The sequence below is a fragment of the Heptranchias perlo genome, chromosome 5 (genome assembly GCF_035084215.1).
Source record: "Heptranchias perlo isolate sHepPer1 chromosome 5, sHepPer1.hap1, whole genome shotgun sequence".
Classification (NCBI taxonomy): domain Eukaryota; kingdom Metazoa; phylum Chordata; class Chondrichthyes; order Hexanchiformes; family Hexanchidae; genus Heptranchias; species Heptranchias perlo.
In genome coordinates this window covers 130580498-130596209 of record NC_090329.1, presented here as the reverse complement: position 1 = coordinate 130596209, position 15712 = coordinate 130580498, and the positions used below count along the sequence as shown (strand labels likewise).

The 15712-nt window shown below is 42.2% G+C and overlaps 1 protein-coding gene across 1 annotated transcript in view; it reads right to left on the bottom strand.

Moving 5' to 3' along the window:
• Window positions 1–15712, bottom strand: part of LOC137322115 (inactive tyrosine-protein kinase 7-like) — a 270592-nt gene that overhangs the window by 127693 nt on the left and 127187 nt on the right. The gene's annotated exons all lie outside the window — the stretch shown is intronic.

Below are 15712 nucleotides of genomic sequence, written 5' to 3'. Positions count from 1 at the left end.
TAAGCCAATTTTGGATCCAACTTGCCACTTTCCCTTGGATCCCATGGGCTTTTACTTTTTTGACCACTCTGCCATGTAGGACCTTGTTAAAGCCTTGTTAAAATCCATGTAGACTACATCAAATGTGCTACCCTCATTGACCCTCCTTGTTACCTCCTCAAAAAATTCAATCAAGTTAGTCAGACACGACCTTCCCTTAACAAATCCATGCTGACTGTCCCTCATTAATCTGTGCCTTTCTAAATGACGATTAATACTGTCCCTCAGATCCATTTCCAATAATTTACCCACCACTGAGGTTAGGCTGACTGGCCTGTAATTACTCAGTCTATCCCTTTCACATTCCATTACTTTCCATTAAATTTTAATTAAAGGCCCCATTTGAAATAAATATCTTTCAGCCTTGAGAACAACTTTGGATTTGCTGTGGCTTTTTAAATCAACATGCAAATTTGGGAAGTGATTGAAGGATTTAAACCACTACTTTCAGGATTATAATCTAATCAAATCTAAGGACTGGTTCGTGACAACAACAAGACCACCACGGTACTGGTATTATGGTTAAAGGCAAAACAGATTTATTAAGCACATAACAATTAGTACAAAAAGGTGATACTTAACAAAGAGAAATAGTCACAGTCTGTTCCTTGAAACCTCAGAAGTAGCCCTCCAAGTGACTGCGGCGCGGTCTCCCTCTCTCTCTCTCTCTCTGGCTGTGTTCTGTTGACTGAAGAGTTCTCTTCTTCCTTGCCAGAATCTTGCGCACCTTCCTCGGCTTTTGAGGTCTCTTCTTATACCCTTTTTCAGTCTATGTGGCAGTTCACTATCATACCCACATCTTCAGTCTTACCATAAGTCATGTCCCTCAACCTTCAGAAGTTACATTCCAAGCATAACTCCTGGTACCATCCGTGCCTTGTTGTTACAGACTTAACGGTACGTTATCTTAGAGTTTACACTGCCAGCCTTCACAGAACCGTTTGTATAAACAGACTTCTATTCACTAGCTTGCGGAGGCTCGAGATAGGGAGGCCTAAGCCTGCGTGACTCCTTGATTTAATTAACCTTCAGTCCCATTTATCCACGTCTTTTAGACATTATGCTAGTACAGCACATTCCTCCCTTAGCGCCTGTGATTTCCCCAAGGTCTGTTAATTCCCACTTTAATGTTGTCAGCATTCTTTTAGTTTTAACTGCAAACTTGACTATAATAACCATCATGCATCCTTCTCGGCCCACCAGCACTTTCTTATTGAATACACGATACATGGTTCATGCTATATTAATACACAGTACAATTTACATTTACAAATACATAGATTCATAGTACATTTCATTCTACTTCTGCTATTGATTATAATTATACTTAATTATATCTATTATTGGGTTAATCCTTACAAGATGATGGTTCAAAGCACTTGCTACAGAATTAATTTGCTGCCTCAGTAACCATGAGTGTGCATAAACCACGTCACTGCAAGGGGTAACCTGTCAGCTCTATTATTGTGTAAATACGGCAATTAGAATTCAGAGTGGCACTGAATGTCAGACAAAAACAGGCAGCTCCAAAAGCAGCTATTTATTTATTATTCAAATCAGCCGAAATGTACCCAAACCAGGCAAATCAGCCAGCTCTGCAGGCTCCATCCCCAGATTAAATTCAACACATTTGGGGTACAAGGGAGAACTAGGAGTGATCTCAAATATTTGGATATTTATTGTAGACGTGAGGCTTAAATGTACCACGATCATTTATAAATGTTAATCAGTCCAATGAGATAAAACATGACATCACAACTAGTTTATTTTTGGGGGAGGGGTAGGGGAAGAGAAATCAGTTATGAGGGACAAGATCTGGAAGATCTTATTTATTCACATTATACACAAGCTTTGCAATGTAAATCCCACTACAATGTGCATTGACAAATATTGTTACAAGGTTGAACAAAAATAATGGTGACCCCCATTTAATTGTTTAAAAAAAATTCCGCTTTTAATGAACATGGCCCCAAAATCCATTTTTTCTTGGAAACTCTCTTGATCAAGTATTAAGTATGTGCTCAACTTTTAATATGTAAATAATCATCCTATTCTGAAAATTAAGATAATACAGGTCTCAAGTTGAAAGCCATTTCAATTTGTCTGAAGCATCTCCCTATCCTACTGTGTCCAATTTGTGTAACTGATAGATGCAGATAGGGCTATTTAGTGATGGCCCTGAAATTGTACCAGAAATTTCAAACACACTCCACTCTAACTTTTAAAGCTACTCTAATGTAATGCAACAATGAGGTTTAATTGTAATATACAATCCTCTTCCATTATGGGTCATCTTAACCACTGCCCCTTGCTGGAAGGAAATTGGATGGAGTGCCTCATAATTTTTTCCTAAAGCACCCAACCAATAAATGAGTCATTCGATTTTTCCCATGTCACTAGACAATCACCAATGATGAATACTGAGCTTGCTGTGTACTTTTTTTGTCAACTCGTCTGACATGCAACACACATGTAGCTTGGTTGCCCATGAATTGGACATTCTTCCCCTGTAGAAAAGGATCCCACTTACCCAAGTCTGGAAAGTTTAGTCATAGCTTGACAGAACCAAGGCTGAGAGACCCTCAAAATGTGCACAGGAGTTTAACCAGCAAAAAGTGCAGTGTCTACAAATAATAAGCTTCCCACAGCTTGTTCAATCAATCATGTTATCCATTAAAGCACTAGCTTTTAGAGTTATCTGGAGCCTACAGAGAAGAATTGCAATTTACACATCCAGCCGTGGTGCCTTGAAGTACTGTAGATCTGCCTGGCTTAGGTATTGGATTACAGAGTCTGCTAGAGGTTTGACTGTTCTGAACTTCTATCGGCAGCTGCATCATTTTGGATTTCCAACAATCCCTGCTCACGTCTCTTCTCTCCCCCCAACCCCTCACCACAGGAGAGGCACTTGCTTAATCTGTGATGCTCTGCAACTGCACAGAATGAGCATTCATCAACTTTAAAAAAAAATTGTTTTCTCTATAAAAAATCCACATCTGCTTCCTATCCCACTTCAGCAATGAAATATGGGGTAACTGTCCTCAAGAGTTACTGTGCTAACTGCCCAAACTATTCTTTCATGCACAACTTACAGATTTTTTAAAATCCCTGCTTCAGGTTTCTTTTTCCTTCCTCCACCCTGAAAAAAAAACACTTCACACAAGCAACGACTCCCTGCATTCTACCAATGCCACTTCAAACCAAGTGCTGGGAGATGCATGCAAGCAACACAGGCTGATCTGCCGTCCTACATGACAGAGTTCCTGTCCCCATTCAACACCTCTATACAACATCCATGATTGGGAACTCAGCACATTGGGGGAAACTCAGGAATCCTGCAGCACAGCATGTCAGAGAATCATGAAAGCAACTCAACAGAAAAGCAGAGAATGACTTTAACCAGAGGGTTAGGAACATAGGAACAGGAGTAGGCCATTCAGCCCCTCGTGCCTGCTCCGCCATTTGACAAGATCATGGCTGATCTGTGATCTAACTCCATATACCCGCCTTTGGCCCATATCCCTTAATACCTTTGGTTGCCTGCTGAGATCTGTGGACAACAATCAGTTGCGTGTTTCATCCTCACTCCTATTCTCAAAAAGGCAATGGCTTTCAGTACATCAACCAATCAATCTTATTCCAAATGTTAAGATGTCCTATCCCGAGGCTGTAAAATCTACGGCACTTCAGTTTGCAATGTCAAGGTAATGGACGAGAGCAAAACGAGTTACCTCTCACTGCAGGGCACAATTCAAACCTGCATCGGATCACATTGCGTATTTTCTTGAAAGCTTCTTAGCTGTTACTCTGCTGGTTAGTGGTCAGAAAAGTGTCTATGTGCTTAAAAGGTAAGTGCAATAGTAAAATACATCTGAAGACAAGTGCCATCACTGGGAACGTGCTGATTTTAGAAGAACATTCAATAATACATTTAAAATCTTCACATTCAGGCAAGTTCAACCAGCTGAAGATAGCTAGATTACGAGATTCTCAGGGCATCAAAATAGATCTGATGGGGAAAACTAAGTAGAACTATTTAATATTAGTTTTGTGATATATATGAACGATTTGGATTTAAATGTAGGGGGCATGATTAAGAAGTTTGCAGATGATACAAAAATTGACCGTGTGGTTGATAGTGAGAAGGAAAGCTATAGACTGCAGGAAGATATCAAATGGACTGGTCAGGTGGGCAGAAAAGTGGCAAATGGAATTCCATCCAGAGAAATGTGAGGTAATGCATTTGGGGAGGGCAAACAAGTCAAGGGAATACACAATAAATGGGAGGATACTGAGAGGTGCAGAGGGACCTTGGAGTGCATGGCCACAGATCCATGAAGATAGGAGGACAGGTAGATCAGGTGGTTAAGGCATACGGAATACTTCCCTTTATTAGCTGAGGAACTGAATCTAAGAGCAGGGAGGTTATGCTAGAACTGTACCTATGATAGAGCACAGTTCTGGTCACATCATCACCGGATGTAATTGCACTAGAGAGGGTACAGAGGAGATTTACGAGGATGTTGCCAGGACTGGAGAATTTTAGTTATGAGGATAGATTGGATAGGCTGGGGTTGTTCTCTTTGGAACAGAGGCGGCTGAGGGGTGATTTAATTGAGGGGCCTAGATAGAGTGGATAGGAAGGACCTAATTCCATTAGCAGAGAGATCAACAACCAGGGGGAATAGATTTGAAGTGACTGGTAGAAGAATTAGAGGGGAGCTGAGGAAAAAGTTTTTCACCCAGAGGGTGGCAGAGATCTGGAACTCACTGCCTGAAAGGGTGGTAAAGGCAGAAACCCTCAACTCATTCAAAAAGTACCTGGATGTGCACCTGAAGTGTCGTGATCTACAAGGCTACGGACCAAGTGCTGGAAAGTGGGATTAGGCTGGGTGGCTCATTTTCGGCCGGCGCAGACATGATGGGTCTAATGGCCTCCTTCTGTGCCATAAATTTTCTATGATTCTATGATTAGAGATCAGAGATAAAATCAGAAGAATCAATCCACCCTGCGAAGAGGCACTACTCTATTTCTTCTCCTGTCACACAATTGTGAGCTACTTGCGAGCTGATGGGCAGCAATAATGACTGTTGATGAGGAGAACATTGGCAGGGATGCAGATAAGTTATGACTTGGACACACATTGAAAGAAGCTCTACATCAACCAAGTACCAAAAGAAAAATTAGAATTCAATATAAAATAACAGTCAGTTTGTAAGTACAAAGCACAGGCAGGGGCTCTGCCACACTGACTTAAGTCTTACTTTGCATTTAGACATATAGATCGCAAACTGTAGCCGACAAGAAGCCTTTTGGTGCTGGAATTTTTTTTGAAAAGGTGTTGTACAGCAGCAGACAGACTGACATAGTAAGCCGACTGGGACTGTTACATTTTGTGCTTTAATCTGTGTATGGTGTCTGGTCTCCCACTAACCCCATCATGCCATGTGTTGGAGCCCTCTACCCCCAAAAACCTCAACAGTCCTACATATAGGATGTCAGCACTCTTCCCACTCCACATAAGTGCATGAAACAGACATTCAGTTACGTCCTTAAGCCACAGAGAGAGACACAAAATACTCTAGGCTCCCCTTCTACACCTGTAACCAAATGCTGCGTGGGACCCAGTATCATCAGTCATGCTAGAACTCAATGAGTAAACAGACAGCACTGAACGACTGACTGGTACTTTGCAACCTGCCACTGGTTAATTGGTCAATGATGTGATGGAATCTCCATACAGGGTAGTTAGCTTCAATTTGAATAGGAACACAAGTATAACCTCAAATGAATTGTAATCAAAATGATTAGATTTCAATGGTCTGTGCTATATAATCAAGGTTAATGATAATCACAAGCTATTGCAGGAAGGATAACACATCGAGCCAGCTAAATAATTCAGGTAAAGGCACAAATGATACACTACTTTGTGGAACACTGGTAAATGGAAAAATTAATTAACAGATGTTCAGGTTTTCCATTTAATTAGCTGCTGCATTCCTCTTTCCTATTAAAATATTCAGACAACTGTAGTACTGGGGGAGTGGGCACCATTCCAACATGCACAGACAAGAGAGAACACACGAGACACAAGGGGGAGCAAAGAAAGGGAAGGATGGGGCGGGGCGGGGCGGGGCGGGGCGGGGCGGTGGAAAGAGAGAGAGAGAGAGAGAGAGAGAGAGAGAGAGATATGCAAGGAGAGAGGGAGGCGAGGAGAAAGGATCCAGAACCAGTTATTTTAATAACTGCAAAACAAATGTGTAAACTAACCATCCTATTTATAAGAATAAACCAAGTCTGTCGAAAGGAATCAGGTATGTATTTAAAAACATTTAAATCAATTGTCAAAGCATTAAAAAGCTAACTTTCCAATGCCACAGTTGATAAGTGTTAAACCTGGTGCTCAACTCAGCTACATAAACTAAGAATGCTCCAATTCTGATACTTGCTATGTACTGTGTTCACTGTTCTCAGCCAGGGCAACGTAGCCAGATTTCTATTGGCTTGCCAGCCCCCATGGAATCAGAGCTCATCAGCCAGCACTTCCAAGAGAAGGAAGAAAACTGGTGGGGAAAAAAAAGGCACAAACAAATCCAAATGTTACTGCTGTGCCTTTTAAACAAAACTATTTTTAAAAAATTTGTGGATTGTATTCATATAATTAAGAATAGCCTTCTTTCAAAGTTCTTTAGTACAGTATTTTAAGTACAGCATTTTAATGTAATCCAATACACTACTGGACTAGTTTTAATCTTTTGACTACAGCATTACGTTAATACCATGATTGTAGGACTTTAGACAGTCCAGCTGGTTTTAGACTTGCATGTGGAATAGCTTTGTCTTCGCATCTAGTATGGCACGCTCATGGTAAAAGGTCATACTTGGAATGAGTCAATGCACAATTGATGACAATCTAAATGGAACCAAGGGAACACACTGATTGGTAGGAGAGGGCAAATGGAACATCTGATATACAGCAGCATGACACAAATGGGCATTTTAAATCGAAGTTCAGGTTTGAACCCTAGGGGTCCTACAGCTTGAGCACTTGTATAGTTTAAACACAAGATGCACGCTTGCAGACAGCACTGTGACTGGACTTCCTGAGTGGTCACCATGATTCGTTTTTATGTCACAGACCAAATTAAATTAATATATTCTCTGCACATTTGATTCTACTCCACTCCCATCCACACAGTAATGTTTCTCCTCATTTCTCTATTAAAATGATCACCATCCTCCAGGTTGAGATCTCCATTATCTCTGGCCTGGGTCATTTCAATGACCTTCTGTTGGCAAATCAACATTGTATCTCAGTTCTGTTACATCAAGCACTGCTGCCTGCACGATCCACCTGGATCAACTAAATTGAAGATAGCCCAATCATTTACTCTGTATGGTTATTTCAGGCTAAGCGTGTAAGAATCTGATTTTCCTTTTGGCATTTATTGTGCACAGAGTTCTACTAAAAGCCTCGAGTAGTTGTTTATCCATGGAGTCAGTTGAGTGTTGAGGTTGGGTCCTGTGTTCACCACATGTGGGTGACCCTTTTCCTGGTAACCTGGCTTTTCAGATTCCCTTTCCTTTTGTCTCCAGCAGGCTTCCTTTTATAGCAGAGTTTTGGGCTTCTGTCTCAGACCAAGGGCAGGGGGGATGCAGGGGGGGGGGGGCGGGGGGGGCTAGTCCTTCCAGTTGAACACAGCATATCTATTGAGTTGCTGGGGCTTATTAGCTCTTTTGGATCAGAATTCTTCAAAGACTAGGAACTGCAGTATTTGCATGGCTTCAATTTTTAAAAATATATTTTGTCTGCTGTATTTTTTGGATCATCACTCCTACCATAGAAACATAGAAAATAGAAGGAGTAGGCCATTCGAGCCTGCACCGCCATTCAATATGATCATGGCTGATCCTCAATCTCAATACCATATTCCTGCTCTCTCCCATACCCCTTGATGCCTTCTGTGTCCAGAAATCTATCTAGCTCCTTCTTAAATATATTCAGTGACTTGGCCTCCACAGCCTTCTGTGGTAGAGAATTCCACAGGTTCACCACACTCAGTGAAGAAATTTCTCCTCATCTCAGTCCTAAATGTCCTACCCTGTATCCTGAGACTATGACCCCTCCTTCCAGACCCACCAGCCAGGGGAAACATCCTCCCTGCATCCAGTCTGTCAAGCCCTGTCAGAATTTTATATGTTTCAATGAAATCCCCTCTCATTCTTCTAAACTCAAGTGAATACAGGCCTCGTCGACCCAATCTCTCCTCATATGACAGTCCTGTCATCCCAGGAATCAGTCTGGTGAATATTTGCTATACTCCCTCTATGGCAAGTATATACTTTCTTGGGTAAGGAGACCAAAACTGCACACAATACTCCAGGTGTGGTCTCACCAAAGCCCTGAACAACTGCAATAAGAAATCCTTGCTCCTGTATTCAAATCCTCTTCCTAACTGCTTGCTGCATCTGCATGTTTGCTTTCTGTGACTGGTGTACAAGGACACCCAGGTCCCTTTGTACATCAACACTTCCCAATCTATCACCATTTAAATAATATCCTGCCTTTCTGTTTCTCCTACTCATGTAGTAGTAACGTCACATTTATCCACGTTATACTGCATCTGCCATGTATTTACCAACTCACAACTTGTCTAAATCGCCTTGAAGCCTCTTTGCATCCTCCCCACAACTCACGATCCCACCTAGTTTTGTGTCGTCAGCAAACTTAGAAATATTACATTTGGTTCCCTTATCCAAATCACTGATATATATTGTGAATAGCTGGGGCCCAAGCAATGATTCCTACGGTACCCCATTGGTCACTGCCTGCCACCCCGAAAAAGACACATTTATTCCTACTTTCTGTTTCCTGTCTGTTAACCAATTTTCAATCCATGCCAGTATATTACCCCCAATCCCATTTGTTTTAATTTTGCACTCTAACCTCTTATGTGGGACTTCATCAAAGGCCTTCTGAAAATCCAAATTATCCACATCCACTGGTTCTCCCATATCCTATTCTCAGTTACATCCTCAAAAAACTCCAGTAGGTTTGTCAAACACTATTTCCCGTTCATAAATCCATGTTGACTTTGTCTAATCCCATTGATATTTTCTAAGTGTCCTGTTATCACATCCTTTATAGTAGACTCTAGCATTTTTCACTACTCATGTAGTAGTAGTTAGGCTAACCGGTCTGTAGTTCCCTGTTTTCTCTCTCCCTCCTTTTATTTTTTAAATAGTGGGGTTACATTTGCCACCCTCCAATCTGCAGGAACTGTTCCATAATCTATAGAATTTTGGAAGATCACAACCAATGCATCCACTATTTCCATGGCTACCTCTTTTAGTACTCTGGGATGCAGATTATCAGACCCAAGGGATTTATTGACTTTCAGTCCCATTAATTTCTCCAGCACTTTTTTTTAACCTAATACTAATTTCCTTTAATTCCTCCTTCTCACTAGTCCCTTGGTTCCCTAGCATTTCTGGGAAGTTATGTCCTCTTCCGTGAAGACAGAACCAAAGCATTTGTTTAATTGTTCTGCTATTTCCTTGTTCCCTATTATAAATTCTCCCATTTCTGACTGTAAGGGACCTACATTTGTCTTCACTAATCTTTTTCTTTTTACATATTTGTAGAAGCTTTTACAGTCCACTTTTATGTTCCTTGCAAGTTTACTCTCATACTCTATTTTTCCCTTCTTAATAATCTCTTGGTCCTTTTTGCTGAATTCTAAACTGCTCCCAATCCTCAGGCTTGCCACTTTTTCTGGCAACTTTATATGACTCCTCTTTGGATCTAATACTATCCTTAATTTCTTTCATTAGCCATGGTTGGGCCGCTTTTCCTTTTGTGTTTTTGCACCAGAAAGTAATGTATAATTGTTGCAATTCATGCATTCGTTCCTTAAATGTTAGCCATTGCCTATCCACCAGCATGCCTTTTAATGAAGCTTCCCAATCTATCATAGTCAACTCACTCCTCATGTCTTCGTAGTTTCCCTTGTTTAGATTTAGGACCCTAGTTTCGGATTGGACTACTTCACTTTCCATCTTAATTTAGAATTCTATGTTATGGTCACTCTTCCCTAAAGGGCCCCACACAACAAGATTATTAATTAACCCCTTCGCATTGCACAATATCCAATCTAGGATAGCCTGTTCCCTGGTTGGCTCCTTAACATACTGGTCTAAAAAAAAATCGCGTACACATTCTCCACAGTATTATTGCTAAATTGGTTTGGCCAGTCTATATGTAGATTAAAATCATCCATGTCTAAAAACTTTCCAAAACTAAAGTTTAAAATTGGCCACCAGCATGTCACAAACAAGGCAGCTGTTAATATATACCAACTGCAATGTCAGAAGTGCATCATAGCAAATGTCTAGCCATGAAGGTACATTCAATAAAATCTAGTTTATTATTCACACCTTAGCTCTGGTTTTACAACCTGTGATCCCGGCAATGAGACCTCGCGCCACTGAGGAATCTTCTAATTACTTGGTGCATACATTATAAAAAAATCATTAATTTGGCTTTAGTTAATATGGGGCAATAAAGCCACTGCCCAACTTCGCAAAGAGCTCAGGTGTTAAATCTGTTGTCCAGTGTGGAACTGAGCCACAGAGACCAGAAGGGTCCTAGGTTCAAAATCTTTTCTTGAATTAGCTGATCGTGGATGAAGCAAAAGCTAGCACCATCTTCCCTGAGCTAGGCAGAGAATAAATCATCCAAGCTTTTTGCTCCTGACAGCTATTCAGTAATCATACTGGAAAAGTACTTGTGTGGATATCAGGTGAGGCTCCGCCCCACTGACTTGTTTCACACATTTCTCCGGTTCTTGACCGTAAGCTTTGGAAATGAATGGACATAAAACAGGTGGATGCAATTCTAGATTTAGTCCTGACAAATGGGTGAAATGACAGTGGGTGGCCATATTGGGGATAGTGACCACAATTCAGTTAGTTTTAGCATTATTATGGAAAAGGACAGAGTTAAATCAGGAGTAAATGTTTTAAATTGGGGGAAGGCAAATTCTACAGAACTAAGAGGTGATTTGGCAGAAGTGGACTTGACACAGCTACTTGACGAAATATCAGTGGCAAGCCAGTGGGAGGCATCAAAAAGTGAAATTCTACAGGTACAATGCAGACACATCCCCTCAAAGAAAAAGGGTGGCACTGCCAAATTTAGAGCCCCTTGGTTGTCTGGAAGTATACGGGGCAAGATAAAGCAGTAAAAGAAAGCTTATGACTGTCACAGAAAACTAAATACTGCAGAAAGCCTAGAGGAAAATAGAAAGTACAGGGATGACATAAAAAAGGAAATAAGGAAAGCAAAGAGAGGGCATGAAAAAATATTAGCTGGTAAGATTAAAGAAAACCCAAAGATGTTTTATCAGTACATTAAGAACAAGAGGATAGCTAAGGAAAAGGTGGGACCTATCAGGGATGATAAGGGTAACTTGTGTGTAGAAGCAGAGGATGTGGGTAGGGTTTTAAATGAATATTTTGTCTCCTTATTCATAAAGGAAAGGGATGATCCGGACGTAGTAGTTAAAGAGGGGAGGTGTGAAATATTGCCTAAGGTAAACATAACGAGAGGGGAAGTACTAGAGGGACTGGAATCCTTGAAAGTTGATAAGTCACCAGGGCGGGATGGATTGATTCCTAGGCTATTGAAGGAAGCCAGGGCGGAAATAACGGATGCTCTGAGGATCATTTTCCAATCCTCACTCAATACAGGGGAGGTACCAGAAGACTGGAAGACTGCAAACGTAGTACCATTGTTTAAAAAGGGTACAAGGGAAAGGCCGAACAATTATAGGCCAGTCAGTCTTACCTCGGTGGTGGGCAAACTATTAGAATCAATACTGAGAGATAGGATAAACTGTCACTTGGAAAGGCATGGTTTAATCAGGGATAGTCAGCATGGATTTGTTCAGGGAAGGTCATGCCTTACAAATGTGATTGAATTCTTTGAGGAAGTGACAAGGAGGATTGATGAGAGTAGTGCAGTGGATGTTGTCTGCATGGATTTTAGTAAAGCATTTGACAAGGTCCCACATGGCACACTGGTCAGAAAGGTAAAAGCCCATGGGATACAGGGAAATGTGGCGAATTGGATCCAAAATTGGCTCAGTAACAGGAAACAAACGGTAAAAGTCGATGGATGTCTTTGCGAGTGGCAATCCATTTCCAGTGGTGTGCCACAGGGCTCAGTGTTGGGTCCCTTGCTATTTGTAGTATATATTAATGATTTAGACTTGAATGTAGGGGACACGATTGGCAAATTTGCAGACAACACAAAAATTAACCGTGTAGTTGATAGTGAAGAGGATAGCTCCAAGAAGGTATCAATGGGTTGGTGGAGTGAGCGGAAAAGTGGTAAATGGAGTTCAACCCGGAGAAGTGTGAGGTAATGCACTTCGGGAGGGCAAACAGTAAAAGGGAATACACAGTAAACGGGAATATATTGAGAGGGGTAGAGGAAGTGAGAGACCTTGGAGTGCATGTGCACAGGTCCCTGAAGGTGGCAGAACAGGTAGATAAGGTTGTGAAGAAGGCATACGGAATACTCTCAGTTATTAGCAGAGGTATAGAATACAAAAGCAGGGATGTAATGATGGAACTGTATAAAATGCTGGTAAGGCCACAGCTGGAGTATTGTGCGCAGTTCTGGTCACCACATTACAGGAAGGACATAATTGCTCTGGAGAGAGTGCAGAGAAGATTTACAAGAATGTTGCCAGGGCTTGAAAATTGGAGCTATGAGGAGAGATTGGATAGGCTGGGGTTGTTTTCCTGGGAGCAGAGGAGCCTGAGGGGAGACTTGATTGAGGTGTACAAAATTACGAGGGGCTCAGATAGAGTAGACAGGAAGTACCTGTTTCCCCTAGCGGAGAGTTCAAGAACTAGAGGACATAGATTTAAGCTGATTGGCGGAAGGATGAGGGGACATGAGGAAAAACTTTTTCACCCAGAGGGTGGTGGGTGTATGGAATTCACTTCCCAAATTGGTGGTAGAGGCAGGGGCCCTCAACTCTTTTTAAAAGTACCTGGACCTACAGTTAAAGTGCTGTCAGCTGCAGGGCTACGGACCAGTTGCTGGAAGGTGGGATTAGAATGGGCACCTGGTTATTCTTCGAGCCGGCGCGGACACAATGGGCCGAATGCCCCCCCCAACTCTGAGCTGCATCTTTTCTATGGTTCCAATGAGAGGAAGTGTGTTTTGGGAGGAGGGTAGAGGGCTGGAGTAGATTGGAGAGATCGAGTGTGGCGAGGCCATGGAGGGATTTAAAAGATGAGGATTTAAGTCAATGATGGGGAACCAACGTCAACAAGAACTGCAATGCTGGGCAAGTAGCACTTCATGCAAGACAGGATGTACGCAGAGGTCTGGACAAATTGGGAGTTTTATGGACAGTCGAGGTTGCAAGGCCAGAAGTAGAGCGTTGGCGTAAATAGAGTTTGGAGGTGACAAAATGGATAAGGATTTCAGTAGCCCGGGGGGCTTGGGCAAGGCACTGTTGGAGGTGGAAGGATCAGGGTCAAACATGATGCAGGTTGTCAACAGCCTGGTTCAGCAATAGAGTGGCAAGGGAGGGGATGGAATAAAGCGGCAAGGGAGCAGAGCTTGTGGCAAGGACAGAAGTGGATGGCTTCAGTCCTCCCATGGTTTCGTTGGAGGAAATTGCAGCTCATCGAAGACTGCATATTGAACAAGCAGTCTGACAGCATAAGGCGGTCGAGGGGTTGAGAGAGGTGGTGGAAAGGTAGCACTGCATGTTATCAGCATATGTATGACAGCTGTCCCATGTCTGTTGATGATATTGCCAAGGGACAGCATTTAGATGAGCAACACTGAAAGACAGATCCTTGAGGGGACGGGAACACTCCAGATCTGATGACATGGAATGGCAAGAGAACCCATTGCTGGAGTTGCTCTGGTTATATTTGGATAGATACTAGAACCAGAAAAAAAGGTATTCCTACCAGGTTGGACAATGGTGGAGAAGCAATAGAGAAGGATGATGTGGTCAATCATGTTGAATGCTGTGCAGAGGTTAAGGAAGGATGCAGTATTATGGGTGCAGTCATAAAAGATGTTGCTTGTGACTTTGGTTAAGTCAATTTAGGTGCTGTGAGAAGCACAGAAGCCAGACTGGTGTGGTTAGAACATGGAGTTATGGGAAAGACAGGCATGAAGCAGAGAAACAAAGGCTCATTCAAAGATCTCAGAATAAAGGGTGGTTGGAGACGGGGCGGTAAAAAGTGAGGACAGAAGGGTTATGGGTGCATTTTTTGACAAGGGGGTCAAAACTGCAGTTTTGGGGAGTGACAGTGTCAGCTAGCATGGGACCAGGAAAAAGGAGTTGGGTGGAAGATAGATCCAGAAAGTAGGAGGTGAGTCTCAGGTGGGATGTAGAAGAAGGTGGAGAAGTAGGTGTTCAGGGATAAACTGGGTTGGAGACTGGGGCTCGCCTGAGGGAGAAGTTGTTGGATAATCTCAACTCCTTGCACTTGTTGGTTGCGGTGATGGCAGAGGGAGCATGGAAGATGGGGTTGAAGGATGCATTCGGCTTGGAAAAAAAAAGGAGCCTGGAATTCTACTCACTCTGCAAGATCCTGAAATACTGGGTAGTTTTGGCTGACTAGAGTAATGCTTGATGAGAGATCATGCTTGATGTGGTCAAGCCAGGTCTGGTGAACAAGTAAAACAACACGAATCCTGTTCAGTACTTCTAAACTGTAACTACCCCCCACCCCACAAAACAGATTTTCTACTGGGGCACATTGAGAGACACGTTGAGTCGGAAAGGTAGGTACCATGAAGTTCAAGAAACAAAGCATTTTACATAATACCTTTAATGACCTGAGGATGTCGCAAAGTGCTTTGCAGCTAATGAATTACTTTTGGTGCAGTCATAGAAACATAGAAAATAGGAGCAAGAGTAGGCCATTCGGTCCTGCTCCATCATTCAAAATGATCATGGCTGATCGTCTAACTCAGTACCCTGTTCCTGCTTTTTTCCCCATAAACTGTTGTAATGTTGGGAAACCCAGCAGATAATTTATGCACAGCAAGGTCTCACAGCCAGCCATGAGATAAATAACCAATTAAGCTATTGGTGCTGGTTGAGGGAATAACGTTGGCCAGATTAGCAGGAGAACTCTCCTGCTCTTCGAATTGTACCTTGGGATCTTTTACATCAACCCGAGAAGGTAGACGGGACCTTGGTTTAACGTCTCATCCGCAATATAGCACTTCCAACAGTGTCAGCCAAGATTATGCGCTCAAGTTTCTGGACTGGAGCTTGAATCCATAACCTTCTAAATCCATTTACCTCAGCTGATTTGGACCTTCCTTAATCCAGTTGAAACAATCCAATGGCATTCATTTATGTTCTGTAATTGTTTTTGCTCTCCTTAATAGATGTGTTGCACAGAAACTCTGAATCTCACTGAACAGGAATTAGGCGTGTGCCTTTTATTCATATCACAGATTTTCTACATACAAACTTGCTCACATTGTTCTTTGCTAACTCTCTCCCTTCCCCCAGTCACTGATGGCGGTCACTCTGGCAAAGTCACTATGACAACAGGTCAACTCCCAAAGCCCTCAACTTCTTCCATTGCAACAGCTCATTGTTGCTGTCCCTTGGC